The 21234-nt window shown below is 35.4% G+C and overlaps 1 non-coding gene across 1 annotated transcript; it reads left to right on the top strand.

The window, feature by feature from the left end:
• Window positions 1-19424: 19424 nt before the first annotated feature.
• LOC115526746 lies at window positions 19425-19526 on the top strand. Its single transcript, XR_003972743.1, has one exon. It is a non-coding gene; the product is annotated as a U6 spliceosomal RNA (small nuclear RNA).
• Window positions 19527-21234: the final 1708 nt, after the last annotated feature.

The following is a 21234-nucleotide window of genomic DNA, read 5'->3' on the forward strand; positions in this document are numbered from 1 at the left end:
TAACAATCATATAATAATGGTGGCTTCCACATTTAAGAAGAATATTCAATAATAAGCAGAAACTAAGCACCAAAGGGAAAAGAGAAAGAAAAAGAAAAAGCAAGTGCAGCAATCCAATACGTAATGGGCCACAAAACACATAGGTGCAATGCATAATGGCCATGGTGTCAGCAGCTCCAAACCCTCTATTCTGATGAATAGAAAAAGCCAATCACACACTGTTTCCCAAAGCGATCCCAAGCATCGTACACGAAGCAATAGCTGTAAAATGGAGTCCCAACAGACTTATTCAAACATGCAAATTAACAGCATTGAAAAGCAATGTACAGTAATCAGGTCCCATTTAGTATTGTAACATCAGCTGGGACACAATAGCTGTCTGTGTATCTTGTAGACAGTTTGTATTGGTAATAGCCGCCACATGAGTAATTAAGCACTTTAAACAAGTCAACCATTTAAGCTGTCCTACAAGTTAGGAGTGAAAAGCAAAGCTGGAACAAAGAGCAATAACAAGGAGCCATTAGCCTTGATAACACTGGTCCACCCAAAAGCATATGTTCCCCCAAATGAGAGCAGATTGTAGGTCTCACCTGCACTTCAGATGTTGCTTCATTAGTGTTCTACACATTTAAATAACTTAGATCCTAAATATATTTTTATGTAACTAAAATACTAATCACGGTAATCTTTTTCTAATTCATTTTATATTTTCAAAATATTTTAATACATCTTTAATAACTACTTAAAACTAGTCATCTAGTTAATACTTCCAGGCTTGGCCCATTTTTCTAACTGCATAATTAACTGTAAGATTTGTAAATTCATGCACCCTGGCATTTTGTACTCACTTGTGATAGGGCCAACGTTTTGGACTTCTGTGCTTCCCAGCATAACCATACACGTAAGCTTCGGCGAATCAGGCTTAATCTGTTTGAACTTATGGAGGATGTTACTGGGATAGACCAGTGGAGATGATATTTTTATTCAATTTGCCAGATACAACAAAAGATCACATTTAAAGTGTCTGTAGTAGTCAGGTGCTTCTTTCCAAGGGAGGAGATTTTTCCAGATTCTCTAATTTATCCCTGATGTTAAATTACATACTCTTGATTGCAATGGAGCTAAACAAAGAACACTTGTTTCACACTATTTGAAGATTATTATTCTATTTATCCTCAGCCTTCACTCCTCAAGGCTAAACGATTTAAATCCCTTTAGTCTTTCTACATAAGTGTGCTTTAAAGTGGTTCATCATTTTTGTGTCTGTCCTCTGAACCCTTTCTAATTTATTCATATCTTGCAGTTGCATTGGTATTTTAGTATGGCCTTTGCCCCACAGCACTCCTGCCAGGTCACCATGGTCAGTGTTCTCTCTAATTTTTTCCAGCCATGTATACACTGGGTGACAAGGGAGCTGCTGGGAGGCTTGGGTCAGGTCAGGGAGTCAGTGGGGTTACTGACTCACCTGGATCTGATCACTGGGACAAGAACGTGGACCAATAGAACCTCCTGAGGCTTCAGACCTGGCATGAATGATGTATGAGACTTTCTTAGAGTCACTTCTGAGTTACCCCCAAGGGAGTGAAACTTCACCAACTGCTATATAGATGTTCCATTTAAAGAATATAGTGACCCATAGGACTTCACAGATGTCAACCATCACAAAAATTCTTTCACTTATCCTTAACCTCACTATTAAACATTCAGCCTCCCGCTAAGCAGCCAGTAAATTTAGCTTTGAAGATTTTGTTTGTAATACATAACAGTTGGGGACATTTCGGGTGCCTTTGTAGGGAAACAAGAAAATGCTCATTAATTTTAATTCTTCTAATACCTCTTCAGCTGTTTGATGAGTCAGGCTCAAAGTAATGACTCATTTTTACATTATTTCACTCAATTGCCTTGAACTTCAAGATCCACAATCTTCTCCCTGTCATATGTAGCCCAAAGCAGTTGAACAAATGATATTAAAACAAAGTCTGGTCTTTATCTGACTATAGACAGCCTAATGTTATCATAATCAGGCAAGAAAAGGAACAGTGGTGAGCTTATTAAAACATATGTTTTAATAGAGGTAAGCTTATTAAAACAGATGAGTTATAGGGGAAATTGAGGGCAAGATATAGAGTGCCTACAGAAGAAACAGAAAGATTCCAAAGATAAAGAAGACAAGACAGCAGGCAAGAAGTAATCTTTGCCTAATTAAGCTTTGGGAGTTGAGGGGAAGTACTCATACAGAATATAAGTTTTAGGAAAATAATGGCACAGAGAAGCAATAGGGTAGATGTGTGGATTGAAGTATATAAATTGACTGAAAATCAGACTGAATATTATTGCATGAAACACAAGAGATATTGTGCCACTAACCAAAAATATTAAGAAGCAAGATGTTCAAACTAATTAAGAATATTATGCTACTGTGTCTTTAACATTTCAACGGAATCAACTGGAAATTTTCTGAAGTTTTTCCCTTCATCTGAGATGGAAAAAATTCACTCTTCGTGCATTTGCTACCTGGGACATGGCCAACAAGTTCCCAGGCAACAAATTTAGAATTTTTTGTAACAATCCAATGAAACTGCATGCTGTTGCTAACTTGTAAACATTCATATAGCTGGAGAAAAGCTCACGAATTCCCTTTTATAATATCAGCTAAAATATGATGTGTATTTATTTCTTCCATCTAGACCCCATATGTTCAATATCATCATATTAGCTGAGAATATGATGAATGTAATGGAAAAAGAAAGAAGTAGAATTATATACAAAATGATCCAATAACAAGGGATTGTGTCAGGGTCAGAGATAGTTCCCATCTCTGGGAAATAAAAGTCAAAACAATTGTATAATAGCAACTCTAAAGACCTTGCTCAGCATTAGATTAAAACTTGCCATCCCACTTGACTCATTTTATAAGATAATTAAATTAGACTCTAAACAATTGATCGAAACATTTTTTTGTGTGAGAAGAACTGCATGTTCTCTTTTGTTTCCAATTATTTTTAATGCATAATTTTATTTTTCTACATTATATCTAATTTCATTATGAACATAAAAACCTAATCATACCTGTATCTTTCTACTAATGGGGGGAAGGAAATTTTAGAATGAGAGTTTTGTTTTTTTTTTAAACAAAGCAATTTCTATTTTCTTACCCAATACAGGACATCTTAATTAGAGTAGATGGTAACATTATTTTTATACTGAAAACTGTGCTAAAAGCTATCATCCTTATTAGTCCACAAAGATTACGGGGCAGCATGTTAGTTCCTAATAAAACCAAAATGATTTGAGAAAATTAAAGCAAAATGTCAATGCACCTCATGCTAATCTACATTCTACACTAAAAATATTAAAATTTTAATGATGAATTAATTGACATATTTATATAGTGTCTTCATGTTGGCACCCATTTTTTCCTTAAGATTTATCTTACTTATATCTTTGAGTCCTTTAAACATACTACAATAGAACTTTACTAGCGTTCATGAGAGAAGTAATTTATTTGACTGTGACTCTTTGACTAAAATATGCAGAATAGCAACTTTTATTTTTCAAAGTAAGTGTTATGAGATCAAAGTAAACTAATAGTCTCCAATATGGAAAAAAAAAATAGTTTCCCTTTAAAAGGATAGAGAGGTGTTAGTCTCAAATTCTGGCCCAGATGAATTACTCTTTAGTTAATCTGAGATTCAAGCAAACTACTCATTGGGGGATTTCGACTAAACTGGGAGCAAAATAACATTTAAAATTCAATATAATTTATCTGCTGAAAAAAGTATTATGGCCACATGAATCAGTTTCACCTGATACTCAATATTTAAATATTTTACCCATTCATTAGATGATTGTTTTAAAAATATGTTCAGAGATTTGAAAAAGGATTCAGCCCATAAAGTGTTCTGAAGTTCTAACTCCTTTTCTTGAACATAGGAGTCTTCACGTTCTCACTACTGCCTGTTCCCAGTCTCATTTACTCCATTTTTAGCACCAATTCAATTCTGATCATGCATGTTCTCTGCATGAATTGGAATGTCTCACAACATTTCTTTATAGATGCTTTTGTACATGTTGTTCTACCTGGTTGAAACACATTTCTTTCTCCCTTATTCACTTAGCAGATATCAGTCATATTGCCCAAATGTCATCTTCTTTCATTATCCTTCCTAGAGTATTAGGTCTCTTGTAAGCTTATCATAGTATCTTCTATAGACCATTTAACAGTGTTTATTATTATTATTATTATTATTATTATTATTATTTCCTCACTTGAGGGGCATTCTTGAAGATCAGAGGCCTTATATGTCTCCTTGATTCTATAGAAAATAACATATTGATTTGTTGAAGAAATAAATGAATAATTAAAGCTATATTCCTTTACTTTCACAAAGGATCAAAGGACAAAATAAGTTGAAAGCATACTGTGAAATACAGTAAAATATTTTCATTATAATTAATATATTTATACTCAGGGCAGTTATTTGAAATCATCTTGCTAGTTGGCTAAGAAATAATTTTGAGAGCCTGTTGTCCAAACAAACTATTGCCTGCTTTTTACCACAGCCCATAGCGTGCATGGGATTATCAGATATCCCACTAGAATAATGAAGGCTACACAACATTTCAAACTTTGAATGAAGCTGAGATATCTCAAGAATATGAAATGGAGATGTTGAGTTAAGACCTATTCATTGGTAGGGTGAAATAAGTGCATATTCATTTTAAATTCTAAATACCATAGTAGGACACATAGACATATATAATTAAAGTGCCGAAGTTATACAGAGATAACTATGTTACTTATAAAATTTAATATACACAGATATGCTCTTATTTAAGGGAATCATGATTCCTACAATTATCTTTCATCCATGTTGGAATAAAAAAACAATCAGAGAAGTCAAACTGACAGATACTACATTTTCTAGTAAACTAATGCAATGAACACTCACACTGGGCATCTAAAGTAGTTATGAGAATAAACAATATATAAGTGGAAGGGATTTAATGAATATAGGAAACATAGACCAGTCATGTAACTTCCCTAGTGAAAATCTTTATGGCAACTGCACTTACTCACTTTCCAAACACTGCCATCAATGTAGATTTATGTTTTCTCTGGGGTTTTGTATGCAAACAGCATTTTATTTTTTTCTTATTAAATTTATTATTAAAATTATTTTCTTGTATATTTTCTTACATTTTCTCCTGCTTTATCATCTACTCCCCTCTGTGTTACCTATCATCTTCCAGGATTACCTCATTAAAAATCTGTAGTGACATTTTATACCTTTCTTTTCTATATGCTTATGTAACCTTACCAAAAGAAATAGGCAGATAGCCTCACAAAGACATGAAATAATGATTTTTGGTTATTTGCTGATTACATATTCACAGCAAACACATCCATAAAAATCCCAGCTAGGCATGGCTAGATATGTTTTATTTGTTTCTGGTTAGTAAACATCTTTTCATCAATATTTGTTGACATATTCTGCCTTCCTTGGAATAGCTCTTGTGCAAAATCCCATCCACATTCACATTACTTTTCACTCTATTCCAATTTCTTAATCTTAATCTTTCCTCCCAGAAACAGGACTTTCAAGAAAAAAAGTGAGTAACCCTTTCTACCCCCTGCAAGTTCACCTAATTTAATTGTTGATATGAAATACATAAATGTACCTAGAGGTGTACATTTTCATTGGGTGATAATTAGATGAGTGTCAAAATTAATCTTCATACGAAACTCAAGCAGAAGACAAATATCATCAGCATAAAATGAACTCAGAGACCAAAGAATAAATTTGGTGTTACACAAAAGATAACAATTATTAATATTCTGTTATTAACATTGTAGTAGTTGATTACTTTTAAACATTTTAATATAATGGAGATACAATCAATTTTTAGATCAATTAACTATTGGATTGACTCTGTCTTTCCTATGCTGAATATTTGCAATGCTAAATAGATGCATTCTTTCACAGGAGGTCAGTTGTGAAACACATTATGTTTTTGGTTCGTTCAACCCAGACAGAATACAGCTCATGGTAATATTATCATAAAGCGGTAAAATGTCCCTTCTCTTTCATAGCATCTGATTTAAGGAAAGGTTATTTTCTTTAATGGTAGTAATACTCACATAGCAATTCCCACATTGACAAAATTATATGATCCAATTAATATTCTAGCTTCGACAAGAATCACATGTCTTTCCCAAAGTTATTGAGCTAATGTGTTCACTCCCAATATTTGTATAAACTGTCAGCCTGTTTTTATATTTTCAATTTCTTTTGAGTTCATTACTAACATTTTGGTCCATAGAATCATCTGTGACTGAAGTCACAATTAATTACTGCAACATTTTACTGCTTTAATAATAAATATATATCTAGACTTCAATTGAATGACAAAATTTCAATATATAACGTAGACTAGGAGGTTTTTTTTTTTTTTACTGTAACCCAAATCCATATTTGAAATGGATATTCAGATATTACAGTAAGTTTGAACAATGGCAGGCTTTGTTTTTATCACTGGCACCATAATGCTAGGATAGATGAGGTGGAGTCTTACCCTAATATCTCTCTCTGTCGCTGATCCCACACAGGGTCAGTCAAGCAGGGGGTCAAAGGCTGAGATCAAAGTTGAAGAATCATAGTTGCTCATCAGTATCTCTAATGTACCTATTGCACCAGTATCTTCATCCCTAGACAATGAAAACGAAAACAAAAACATAAACAAAAACAAAAAAACATTCCTCCCATTCAGGCTTTGCTTTGGAGGAAACAGCAGAAGTCATACAACTGTCCCTACCCTACTGTTTTCTATTCACCCAAATATATTTCCTCATTTTCATTCTTTATCTCTTCTATTACTTTCATTTTTAGTAAAAAGGAATCTCTACCTTTTTACTTATTAAAAGTGTTCCAAAAGCCATTTTCTCGTGTGTGTGTGTGTGTGTGTGTTTGTATAAATCTTGTTTCTTCTACATTTTGTAGTATTACCTTTATCCTTTCTGTCAAATCATTTTATTTCTTTCTAAATAAAAATATAACCTCACATCACTCCTATAGCATAAATGACATGTTTTGAACTTAATACTCTCTCAATTCACCACTCCTAATCTGTTGCCTTTGTCAAACTTTTTGCTAAAAATAGTTTTCATATGCTATCTCCAGTTCATTACCTATTTATTTCTTAGTAGCTTGAAATTAGCTCTCCTCTCTGAAACATAGCTCCTGTTTAAAACAATATCCCCTGACACAAAAAATACAAGTACGTATTTATAATTTTTAATAAATGTATATATGTGATTATTATCATACTGACACCTTTGGTTCAATATTTTGATATTTTTTCTCTTTAGCTTGCTTTTCCCATAATTTATGTTGCTATTCACTCCATATATTCATCTCAATTATTTCTCCATGGTCCTATAATATTCTCTCTCCCCCTCTCTTTCTGTCTCCCTCTCTCTCACACGTGTACATATTCACATGAACACATATAACTAAACATATCTACACACATATTTAATGTTTTATTTAGGGACTGCTTCCTTTAAAAACCATTATAACATCCATGCACTTCAAGATCTTTCTTTTCTTGGGCAAAATATCCACATGTAAATTTCCCTACGTATATAACTCACTTCTGTTAATGTCAGTGTAGTACACTACATTTTACATATACCCTGATTCATTAACCGCTCTGCTGTGGATGGGGGTTCACATGATTTCCCTTTTTATTTTCCTGCCACTATCAATTGTGCTGCAATAAACATCTCTGTACATATACCCTTAGGTTTAGTGTTTTTATTCTGAGTGATATCAAAGTATTTAGCAATTCTTTTGGTGTGAGCCACACCCATAGAAATAGACTCTAAAGATATAGACCTTACTGTTGTGAAACAACTTCATAAAAATCTGTGGAATAGATTTGCATGAATAGGATTCCTGGGTCAGAGGGTAGGTGTATTTGCAACTCTGTTAAATGTTTCCAAATTGGTTTCCATAAAGGCTACAATCATTCATACTTCTTCCAAGAATCAAATATAGTACTGTTTTCTCAACATATCCACTCTCAGAGAATGATATAGTTATTCCTAAACATTTGAGTCAGTTATGTACTGTGTCATTAGATTGTTACTTTAATTTGCATTCTCATTGTAACTAATGTGCTTGAACATTTTTTTTTCCTCTCTCCCTTCTGCCCCACCCCCCTTATTGCGTCTTTTCTCTGTCCTTTTCTGTCTTCTGTTTTTGACAATCTGAACTTGTTTTTCTGAAAATGACTTTTTCATGGTTTCCCCATTATGGTATTAGATTGCTTGATTTATCCCCTTCTTATCATATCAAAAAAGTTTTGAGTAATACCAGTATTATTCTGTGCCTTCAATCAGTTTTTCCACATCAATTAAGCAGCTATTGTCTCTCTTTAGTATACTTTGACATACAATTTATAAAAATGTTAGAATTGATTCATTTTAAAATTTGTTTTATAACTTTTCAATTCCCTACTATATTATTCTGCTTTGGCTGCTCTAACAAAATGCTACAGATTGGGTGTTTTAGACAACAGCATTTATTTTTCCCAGTTCTGCAGGCTGGGAAGTATAAGATCAAGATGCTGGCAGATTCAGGTACTGGTGAAAGCACTCTCCCTGGCTTGTAGATGCCCATCTTCTCACTGTCTCCATATGGCAGTCCATAGCATTCTGTTCCTGATCTCCCCAAATTTGTGCCTTCTCAAATGCAAAGTACATCATACCATCCCAATGGCCCCCAAAGTCTTAACTCCTTCCAACATCAACTCTAAAGTCTAAATTCCAAAGTCTCATCTTAACATTTAAATCAGAAACAAGTGAAACTGAAGGTATGACTCATCCTGAGGCAAAACTCTCTAGCTGTGAACCTGTAAAACCAGACAAGTTATGTACTTCCAAAGCACAATGATGGGACAGACATAGGGTAGACATTCCCACTCTAGAAGAGAGAAATTAAAAGAGAGAAAAGAAAAGAGAGAAAAAAAAGTTTTTGAAGCAAGTCCAAAAACAAGCAAGGTAAATATCTTTAGTTTTTGAGTCTTGAGAACAATCCTCTTTGGTTTGATGCTTTGCCTTCCTAACTTAGTGAAATGGCAGTCCCACCTTTTCTGGGCAGTGGCCATGCCCCCGAAGCTCTCCCCCCTTAGCCTCTTCACACCCTGAAGATTCCTGGGCAACCCCACCCTTAAGGATTGGGGACTGCTGCTTCCTGGTTGTTGAAAGCAAGGTGATGCCTCCCATTTGAAACCAAGGAGGCAGTTCTGATGATCTCTGGATTACCTTTCCAGGGCATTCTTCCTCTGTCTTGAAGAATAGTGTACATTTACAGCCAAATGGTTCTATGGTTTGATCCTGGGGGATCTAATAAGTCCGACAGCCTTCTTTCATTTGGTCTAGTGTCCATCTCCTCCACTTAAAACCGGCAGTGTTTCTGCTGGTGTGGCTGATTAGGTCCATGATTTGCACACATATGAATCTCCTTATCAAATGATTATTTAGCCACATCCTTAGCATCTCTTCTAAAAACACTTTACGGTTTTCACAATGTGGATAGACTGAGAATTCCCCAAACCTTTAAGTTCTACTTCCTTTTTAAATTAATTTCTTCAATTCATTTCTTTTTTCTCATGCTTTGCTATAAGCAGTCAGGAGGAACCAAGCTGCTCCTTCAATGCTTTGCTTAGAACCCTCCTCAGTTACATATCCAGTTTCCCACAAAACACCAGAAGAGCAAAACAATTCAGACAAGTTTGCAGACACTTTATAACAAAGATCTCTATTTTCTAATAACAAGTTTTCATTTCCATCTGAGACCTCACCAAAATGACCTTTCCATCCACATTTCTACAAACAACATTTTGCAAAATTATCTCATATCCATGAGTACTTCAAAACATTCTATTATTTACTGTGGCAATTTCTCCTGGTGCCGTTTGTGTTTCTAGGTATATGATCATGATATCTACAATTAAAATCCAAAACAAGTCATTTCATGTCTTCTTTTCCAATGTTTCTACTAAGTCTTTCATTTACTTACCTCATTAAATTTGATTCTGTTTGAAATCAAACTGGAACCTGACTTATATCAAATAAAATTCTAACACTTTCATTGTGACTCCATTAAAATTTCATTAAAGTATAATGACAAAAATGTTTATCTCTGCCCAGCTTTGTATATTTAACTTACATGGCATTAGTGATTTTTCTAATTATAATAATGCTTACTGTATTTTTCTTTAAATAGGGTTAATAGTATTTAAGGAGTTTCCTTCTCACCTTTTCTTGCATCTAGAAACCACCTGGGATAACTTGGAGTCTACTAACCAGAAGTATCTTCAAAGAATGAGGTTTAGAAGCAGCTAAAATGAGCAATGGCTTACAATAAAGCTCTAGCTTATATTATTGTAATAATACAGTATATAATACATATAACATACAAAATATGTGTTAATCAACTATGTATGTTATTGGTAAGGCTTCTGGTCAATAGTAGGCTATTAGTAAAATTTGGGGGAACTCAAAAGTTATACACAAGTTTGTGACTGGCAGGGAGTCAGTGCTCCTAACTCCCATTTAATTCAAGGGCCAACTGTACATATGTATCACATCTCCTTTACCCATTCACCCATCGATTGACACTTAGGTTGTTTCCATACATTGGTATTGTAAATAAAGTTGTATTGAACAACAGCAACAAAAATGAGTAATGGCTTCTTATAGGGGGACTGATCTTAAAAGGCTGATGGGGCTGTTTTTTTAACCATAGCAGAAGAGATCCACAATACAATCTCATAATTTCATAGATGCTTAGAGTCAGTGACAGTGTAGTTTTTAGTTTGAAAGACCTCTCAGTAGTTGACATGTTACCTGGTTACGTATCTTTGTACTCTGGCTCCTATCTTTTGTAGAGATGTACTAACTGCTTGGTATTCTTAAACAAATTTATTTCTTATTCAAAACAGCCGGAAGGGGTTTTGTAGGCTCATAGCTCACAATTCTGTGCCATAATGAGAAATGGGTGCAAAGGACCCTGCAAGAAATGGGAATTTGGGATTGATTTTGTCAACTGGTTTGGACTGAAGGCAGTAAGGATATGGTTTATACTTACTATGGCCTAGTGAGTGTGTCCACCCAAAATGTATATGTTAAAATCTTAATGCCCACTGTGGTGATATTAGAAGGTGAGGCCTTTGGGGGTGATTAGGTCATGAGGGTGGAGCCCCCTAAATAGGATTACTGCCTTCATAAGGAGGCCCTGGAGAAATATCTACACTCTTCTGCCCTGTGAGGTTACAACAAGGGCGCAGAAGTAGGCCTTTACTAGAATATGCCGGCACTCTGATCTCAGACTTCCAGCTTCCAGAACTGTGAGAAATGAATTTCTGTTGTTCATAAGACACCCAGTCTGAAGTATTTTGTTAATGCAGCCCAAAATTTTTGAGACAATACTGGAATATGGGAAATTGGTAGTCCTTGACTACAATGGCTACTCAGGGAATTTTCACTTTGCTTATTGAAACCAAGGATTAATGGCTGCTAGCAAAGACCACTGTGAAGGCTACAAGAAATATACATGGACAACTGGGTTGGATCAGATGCTTTAGATATTACTGAGGCATTTAAAAAACATGTTAAGTTCAGACACAGATTTGTAGTTTCAGCGAACTCAGACTTCCTTAAAATAATATGTTCATATGATTTAATTTAGAGATATTATAACTAAAAATCACATTCATGGTAGGAACCTTTGGCTTGCTGATTTGCAGCACTTGAATTCAGAATTTTATGAGGTCTTTATGTGAAAATTAAGGATTTTTGGGTAGGAAACGGAATCATAAGATTGTGGTATGGGAAATGAGAAAATGTAGGTGACTCAAAGGATTCCCTAATCTTTTGGGCCTCCTATCATCCCCTACCTCCCAAAGCTGCTTTGTCTTCTTTAAATCCCTGTAATGACTTTCCGTAAGGTGATCGTCTTCCAAGGAAAAGTAAGTTCTCATACACCATCTTCCCTAGTACTCATTTCCTTTAGATCCTGGAAGCCAATTACACAATCAAACCCAGAACAAGAATTATATATCAAATAGAATTGTAAGGATTTTTTTCTTTAATATCTGCCTTGAATTTGGAAATATACATAGGAATGAATGCAATTAAAGCAGGACCAGGGAGAGAAAAACAACTGTAGATTGTTCTAAATTTTCCAGTATGTTTTCACTCAAGTCTTTGGATTCAATGAAGGATCTTGAGTAGCTGTGAATTGTTCTAATTCCTGCTGACCTTCATAACCGGCATAAATCATCAATGGTGTTCTCAATTAAACAAAGTTGAAATACTCAGAACTTTGTGTTATAATGTAAAGAAGGACTTTAAACACTTAGAAATATTTAAGTGGATTATTTTTGTATAACCTGTTTACTCATCCCTTATTCATGAGCTTGAGAATGCCTGTGGGGCAGTCCCTTCACCAGGATCTGGGACATACATTCGTGAGAACAGCACCCACGATCTTGAAAGATTCTAAATGATGGTCCTCTGAGGGCCAGGGATACAAGTAGGAAGGCCACCACCTGAGCCTAGTTTTCTCATTATAATGTGGATATTGAAATCTTGGGGCAACAGAGGCCAGAAGCAATACTTAATTGCCAGAAGAAATAAGAATGCTACTAATGGAATAGGTACCATGGTTAAGGACAAAACCAAAATAGTTTAATCCTTAGGGATGGTTGGCAGTCACTGATCAATGTACAATACCCAGTACAGAAACAGATGGGCAGGCCATTAAGGTCCTACATGAGCTATATTAAAAAATAAATAAATGGGGCAGTTGGGTGGCTCAGTCCGTTAAGTGTCTGACTTCAAATCAGGTCATGATCTCACTGTTCGTGGGTTTGAGCCCAAAATCAGGCTCTATGCTTATGGCGCGGAGCCTAGAGCCTGCTTTGAATTCTGTGTCTCCCCTGTTCTCTGTGCCTCCGCTGCTCATGCTCTGTCTTTCTCTGTCTCAAAAAATAAACATTAAAAATAAATAAATAAGGCAAGGTCATATAACTAGAGTTCCAAAATGACTACCATGCAAAACCGGTTTCCCTCACGAAGATGCTAATTCCACTCTGTTTCACCTCTCCCTCCCACTTGCCCCCAGTGAGATGGAATCTTAAAACAGTTTCACTTTTTCAGCATCTTTTCCTTCTCTTCCCCAAACAAATCTGAGATTTTGCTGATATGGTTTATTACTTTCAGTTATAGAGTATTATAGAATTTCCCTTGTAATATTTTATTCCCATGTCAAGAGAACTTAGTTCACATTTATACCACATATTCTCAGGTTAGGATAATCAATTTAAAGTCTCTCTCTCCTACTAAACTTCTTGTCACCTTATAGCTTTTAATTTTTGAGACAAGAGTTAAAATTTACTTCAAGGGAGCACTTGGGATTGGAATAAGTATTTAGGCGTCTTTCAAATGATATGTTTGAAAAATTGGTGACTTCTCTAAGCCAACAACTTAGTTATTAAGTTAGAAAAATAAATTATTATAAAAATTTTAAGATTTAAATTTATTATAAAAATATGTTATCAATACCCCTCACACCCCTTTCTAAGAAGGATTAATTCTGTAAGTTATGACTATTTCAGAGTTCCCACTGAGGGAATAAGGATTCCATCCAGAGCTGTTAGAAGTCACAGGAGAGAGGGAAGACTGGACAGAAGAAAAAGTAGTGAGGGTTTTGTATATATGTGTGAAATACTACCAATTCTTGAGTTTCAACCCCTCACCCCTCAAAAACAAAGATAAACAGAAATGATTTTGTGTTATTTATGGAAAATAACAGGCAGACTGGCTCTGTATGTGTTAGTAATGTAGTGCTCACAGATGAGGGCTCATTTTGCATTTGGGGTGTGAATGTATCTCTCTACAAATATGATTGTGTACTGGTAAAACACTGTAATTATTTTTTATTGATATCTGTTCAATGATTTAGGCTCTTTGCCTTCCAGTAAGTCAATTTTCAAATTTTAGTGATATGAAACACATCATCACTAAAATAATTACTTACCAAATATTGGAATTTATTTTTAAGTACTCATTTTTATCATAGAGATAATCCTAAATAGATGGTCTCCACCATTTCAGGGACTTGTAGAAAATTAAAAGTGTTAAAAAAAAAACCTAAAAAAATTATTAAGCAAAAGTATGCATGTAGTCTACATAAGGCTGGCTGACTTACCTATTCAGGACCTGACCAAAGTAATGTTGTGATTAATCATTATTTAGTTATTTAGTTATTTAAGAGAGAGAGAGAGAGAGAGAGAGTGAGATGGGGAGAGGGACAGATGGAGACAGGGAGGGAGGGGAGAGAGAGAGAGAGAGAGAGAGAGAGAGAATATCTTAGGCAGGCTCCATGCTCAGCCCAGAGCCAGATGTGGGGTTGGATCCCATGACCAGGGGATCATGACCTGAGTTGAAATCAAGAGTAGGACACTCAAACAACTGAGCCACCCAGGTGCCCATCATCATTCTTTAAAAACAGTTTTTGTGTGTGGTCAATTTCCTGTCATACTATAAGTGCTGGGATGGGCGGCACAGTCATAGACTAAAATTTGTTGGGAGAATTTGAATGGTGTCTTGTGGACAGAAACACACCGAGACAGGTGTGGGACTCTACGTTAAAAAAAAATCTAAATGGGAAAGATAGGCTTGAGCAACCTGTAACAACAGATTGAAGAGAAAGAGCTAGAACAGCAGCTATCCACGCTTCTAGGTATGCTGTATCTTCCTGTGAGATGGTTCAACAGGTAGCTGTGTAGATCTGAATGAGTCACGAGTTGCCCAGATTTCTGGTTAAACATTAATTTGGGGGTGTGCCTGTGAGGGTGTTTCCAGAAAACACCAGCATTTGAATTGGTGGCCTGAGCAAAGGAGTCCACCCTATTGTAGGTGGGTATCACTCGGTCCTCTGAAGGCCTGAAGAGAACTAAAAGGTGGAGGAAGGTTGAATTCTCTCTTCCTGCCAGACTGGCTTATTATCTAAAACATTGTTCTTCACCTGACTTTGGGCTGGGACTTATACCTCTGGTGCTCCTGGTTCTCAGGATTTTTGGTTTGGACTGAAATCTACACCACTAGCTTTCCTGGGTCTCTATATTGTATACAGCAGATCTTGGGATTTCTCAGCCTCTATAGTCATATGAGCCAATTCTTTAAAACCAATCCATCTCTCTCTCTCTCTCTCTCTCTCTCTCTCTCTCTCTCTCTCTCTTTCTCCTCTGTCTCCCCCCAACCCCTCTCCTATTAATTCTATGTTCCTGGAATATTCTGACTAATCCAAGTGATCTTGGGCAGACGCCCAGTGAGTCTGGGTAGAGTGTTGGTTAGAACAGAAGCAAGAGGCAGATAGTCCACTTTTGCCCCAAGGAAAGATGTAGAGTGTGTTCCTCAGGATTGGAGGAAAAGGAAATCTCCAAAGAGCCCACAGAATTGCCATATCAAATGAAAAATGGGTGAGCTGGTGATCATTTAACAAACTAGAGCACCAGTGAAAAAGGATCTAATCATCCCTTGCCCCAACCACAGGGAATATAGAAGCTATCTATGATGGGAAGACAGACTAGCTTCCTTTTTGTACTGCTACCCTGCAGAATATTGTATCGGGCTCTTTTCGGGAATGGGAAATACTTTATATCAGATTAGAAGGTGAAACTTTGAAATTAGTTCAGACTAGGCTTTCTCAACCTGCATCTGAGAGTTTCATACCAAAAAGTGTACTGAAAAGCCATGGAGGTACATGATATACTATCCAGAAACAAGTCTGAACACAGCATTATAGAAAGTTAACTGTTTGAATTCTATTGAATCCTACCCATTCATAGAAGTTCAACAGTGACTTTTCCCCCATTTCCTTTCAAAATACTTAGTAGGGAAATATTCACAAATGCAGGAATATGTTTTAATGATCTGTGGGGTCTGAGAAACACAGCTCTGGAGGCCAGGTATATAAGGGAAAAATAACGCAGGGGCAGAAAGGCATAAAGTTGTGGTAGTAGGAATCTTCAAAGTTATAGTCATTTTTAGAGCTCTTTGATTTTGTCCTGCCATCAGGGTAAATAAATTGGAATTTCCTATTTGTCTGTTTCCGCTTAGGGGTAAGGTTTTTAATAATAATATATTTCCTCCAACTGTATCAAAAGATTTAATGGTGATAGAAAAAGGGTGCTATGGGTGGAATTAGAAGAATGTTAAAAGTCAGTGCTTTTTTTGTCTAAATGTTATGCCTTTCTGTGCAGCCATCTTTGAATTATCAAGAGGATAATTCAATCTCTGAATATAATATGAAAATTAATATGTTCATAAATGTGAGGAATTTTTAGGAGAATCCTCATATGAAACAGGGATTTTATTGATGAAATTTAGAAAGGATTTAAACATGGACATACAGATATAGATACAGATACACACATGTAAGTGTGCAGTCCTGTGGTGGTGTGTACAATTATAATTTATGTATATAAAATTTAATAACTATTCAAACTTCAAAGTAGTTCTTTACAGGAGTGAAGACTGGTATTCCATTATTTTCCTTTTCTATATTCTTTTGCTTTTGCTTTAGAAAATGCAATAAAATTTTGCTGGGAATCATTGAAAAGTATTTTTAAGGGAATTGAGAGACAACAAAATATAATACAAATGTATATATAGATTTAGAGATTTCTGAAAGTAACATCAATAAATGCATAGTGTTAATTTTCCATTATTACAATGTGTTAAGCATTAAATATTTTAAGCTTTAACTTTAAATAGGTAACATTCAACTTCAAATATTGAGTGAGAATGACTTAATTGCATCATTTGGTACATTTTCCTCTATTTGAGTTTTTTTCTTTAATTTCTTGAGGAATTCTGTAAAGAAATTACCTACGATTGAATATATCTATAGGCTAGTATTGGGTAAATAAATATGTTAAGTAAACACTAAAACTCTCAAAGAATATCTATTTCACTAATCCTATCTAAACTGCTTAATTACTTATGAAAGCAGTGGTTAATTAGTGGTTCTCTAACCTGACTGCACATTAAAATTATTTGGGATTTATTTATTTATTTATTTATTTATTTATTTATTTATTTATTTATAAATGGTTTATTTATTTATTTTGAGAGAGAGAGAGAGAGAGGGAGAAGAGAGAGAATCTCAAGCAGGCTCTGCTCTGTCAGTGTGGAGTCTGATGCAGGGCTCAAACCCATCAACAGTGAAATCATGACCTGAGCCAAAATCAATAGTTGGTTGCTTAACCAACTGAGCCACCCAGGGGTCCCTGGGTACTTTTTAAAGATACAGATGTCCAGAACCTATCTTCATGTAAGTGGTCTGGGATGGGACAAAGGAAATAAGTATGTTCAAAGCTCTCTAGGTGTTCCTGACCCATGATCACTAAGTAAAAGTAAATCTGTAAGCTTTGCAGTTACTATTACTAATAGTTCTTGTTCTCTGGAATTCTCTCTTCTGCATTAAAGAACCCCCCTATAGCCTCTTATTAGGGAATAACTAATTAATTTGTTTTTCTTATGGATTTATCCCTCAAAAAAGGTTTCCAGCATACTTGCAAAAGTCGATTCATGAATATTAGAATGGAGAAAAACTGTTACATTAAACGTTCTGATTTAGTTAATATGGAATATGAAGAAGAGATTTTGAAATAAAGTGTTGGAATATACAATAAAACTGACCTAAGATAAAAAGTATTCAAGATGGGGTATCTGGGTGGCTCAGTCCTTTAAGCATCTGACTTTGGCTCAGGTCATGATCTCACCATTCGTGAGTTTGAGCCCCGTGTTGGGCTCTGTGCTGACAGCTCAGAGCCTGGAGCTTGCTTCGGATTCTGTGTCTCCCTCTCTGCCCCTCCCCTGCTCACACGCTGTCTCTCTCTCTCTTTCTCAAAAAATAAGTAAACATTAAAAACAGCTTAAAAAACAAAGAAAAAGTATTCAAGATGAATTACCTGAGGTAAGTAAATGAAAGTGGCACTAATGAAGGAAGATATGAATGAAAAGAAAAAATAGGGTTCAGAAAGAGGAACTCCTTCCAAATACATTTGGGCCCATATCTCAAATCCTGCTTTGTAAAATGTCTTTTAGCTTTGCATTAAGAGTATGTGGGCCCCTGTGTTTCCTTAGTGTGAAGGCTAGGTCCTTCTTTTCTTGTACACTGTCCTTAATAGGAATCTCATTCCAAAATTCAATCAGAATGAATGAACATATAAATAGCATCCACATGGTTTTTTTGTGCTATGTCTTTTACTTACATAATTTTAGCTAACTCTAATCCATTTTAAGCCAAAAGTGGCTTGTTGGTAATTTAGAGGAAATCATTTGAAAATTACCAAAAAACAAAAAAAGGCATGCTTGCAGATTAAAGATTTTAGGAGTCATAAGAATGATGGAGTGAGGAAGACTAGAACATCATGTACGTGTGTGAGGCTGTTATTCCTTGTAAGTAAAAAAATCCCAAGTACATGGGCAAATTGACTGTAGTATGGTTAAGCTCTGACCTGAATTGGGCCTGATAGCCTTGCTAAAGATTTAAACTGAACATACAATGAGAAAAATAAGAAATTTCCTGGGTCAGGTAATGGCTGAGGGCATCGGAAGAGACTAAATGAGTGCAAGTTCAACAAATTACTTCCTGAATAAAAGATGCCATATCTGGTAAATGCCTTCCCCGACAGGACAGAAGAAATAGTTTCAACTACCACATAAAGGCTAAGATAGAGATACTAACATAGGATGCAGAAGTTCTCAAGTTAATAAAGTATGGTTTTACTTTATTTCTAAGTATTTCTAAGTATTTTCAACGATATCTAGGGTTCAAAGCTTATCTCTTCTTAAAAAGTAAGTTTGGTAGAGGAGGCTGGGTGGCTCAGTTGGTTAAGCGTCTGACTACAGCTTAGGTCATGATCTATGGTTTGTGAGTTCAAGCCCCACATCAGGCTCTGTGCTGACAGCTCGGAGCCTGCTTCAGAGCTTGCAGCCTGCTTTGGAGCCTAGAGCCTGCTTCGGAGCCTGGAGCCCGCTTTGGGTTCTGTGTCTCCCTGTCTCTCTCTCTCTCTCTCTGCCCCTTCCCCGCTCACACACTCTCTCTCTCTCCAAAATGAATAAACTTCAATGAAATTTTAAAAGAAAGGAAGTTTGGTAAATTTGTCCTCATTAAGGAAAAAACTATATCTGATAAAATTCCCATGAACATAGTCCACAAGAAAATAATAAACCGGAGGAAAAATAAACTTAAAATGTACTGACAGTTGAAGAGTTGTTTTCATATATAAAGTACCCACAAAAATCAGTAAGTAATAGACACCAATAAGAGATTCATAGAAAAGTCCTCGCTTTGGCAGCACACGTACTAAATTGAAACCACATAAAGATTAGACGGTCCCTGCTTAAGGATGATACACAAAGTCCTGAAGCATTCCATATTTTAAAAAAAGATAGATTCCTAGAAGAAAGTGTGTAAATAGCAACATGGAAAAAGCAAGAGTTCAATAAATAACTGATAAACAAAGAAATGTCAAATAAAATGACATTTAATATGTTTTTAAATAAAATTGAAAGATTCTTGATTCTTCGAGTTGTATGGTAGAAAAAAATGCATAGATGTAATAATAAAACATTCACATATAGTTTTAAATGGTAGTTTGTGCCATACAGAGAAAGACAGATACCATATGTTTTCACTCTTATGTGGATCCTGAGAAACTTCACAGAAACCCATGGGGGAGGGGAAGGAAAAAAAAAAAAAGAGGTTGGAGTGGGAGAGAGCCAAAGCATAAGAGACTCTTAAAGGCTGAGAACAAACTGAGGGTTGACGGGGGGTGGGAGGGAGGGGAGGGTGGGTGATGGGTATTGAAGAGGGCATCTTTTGGGATGAGCACCGGGTGTTGTATGGAAACTAATTTGACAATAAATTTCATATATTAAAAAAATAAAATAAAATAAATGGTAGTTTGTATTTTTCAATTTAATTAATTTATTTTATTATTTATTATTATTATTATTATTATCATTATTATTATTATTTTGAGAGAGAGAGAGCGAGCTTGTGCACAAGCAGGGGAGGGAAAGATGGAGACAGAATCCCAAGCAGGGTTCATGCTAAGTTCAGAGCCCGAAGCAGAGCTTCATCTCACGACTGAGAGATCATGACCTGAGTCAAAATTAAGAGTCAGACATTTAACTGACAGAGTCACTTAGGTGCTCCAAATTATGACATTTTTAATTCGACTAAAATTTTTTACTTTTATCTACTCTTAGTTTTCACAATTATGTCTGTCTTAGAACAATTCATATCAAAGACTCCTCTCACTATCAGTTATTCATCTGTATTTTCTTACAGTATTTTTGTGCACATATGTTTCACATCAGGATTAAGATGTCTTAATTCTCCTGCCCCTCTCAAATAAACAAACTCTTTCACATGTGAATTCAGGAATGAATAATCATCTCATGTAGAGGTATTTGTCAAAATACCTGGCAAAAACAGTGAGCTCCGACCAAGAATAAAGAAATCAGTTGATAGGTGTCAATGGATTCTGACAACAGCATGTAGCTAAGATACAGTTCACCCCTGAACCTCTACTATACATATATAGTATATGCATGTGTGTGTGTGTATACATATATATATATATATATATATATATACACATATATACATATACATATATACATATACATATATATATCTCTATACATATATACATATATATATTATATATATGTGTGTGTGTGTGTGTGTGCATATATATACCTATCTCTATCTTTATCTCTATCTCTATCTCTATCTCTATCTCCTATGTGTAAGTGGGGCTTGACATGCCATAGTTGATGATGTGAGTGACAGATGTGAGAACATAATCAGTCCTCATTCAAAATCATGAGCATAAGCTTGAAATACACACTTTAGAAGGCTCAGTTAATTTGCTAATGACTAACTCCACTTAATTGTTTGAACATAGTGAAGAAGAAAATTTGTGGTACGTAGACCAGAGGGGAAGTCTAAGATAAAGTGTTTTTAATCACACACCATGAAAAGCTGTTAAATTCATGAAAAAAGTTTAATCCTGATGTGTCCAACTTTAAGAAATATGGAAGCTACCTGATTCTAATAGCTTCACTAGAATTAGTTTGGG

The sequence above is a fragment of the Lynx canadensis genome, chromosome A1 (assembly GCF_007474595.2).
Source record: "Lynx canadensis isolate LIC74 chromosome A1, mLynCan4.pri.v2, whole genome shotgun sequence".
In the NCBI taxonomy this organism is placed as follows: domain Eukaryota; kingdom Metazoa; phylum Chordata; class Mammalia; order Carnivora; family Felidae; genus Lynx; species Lynx canadensis.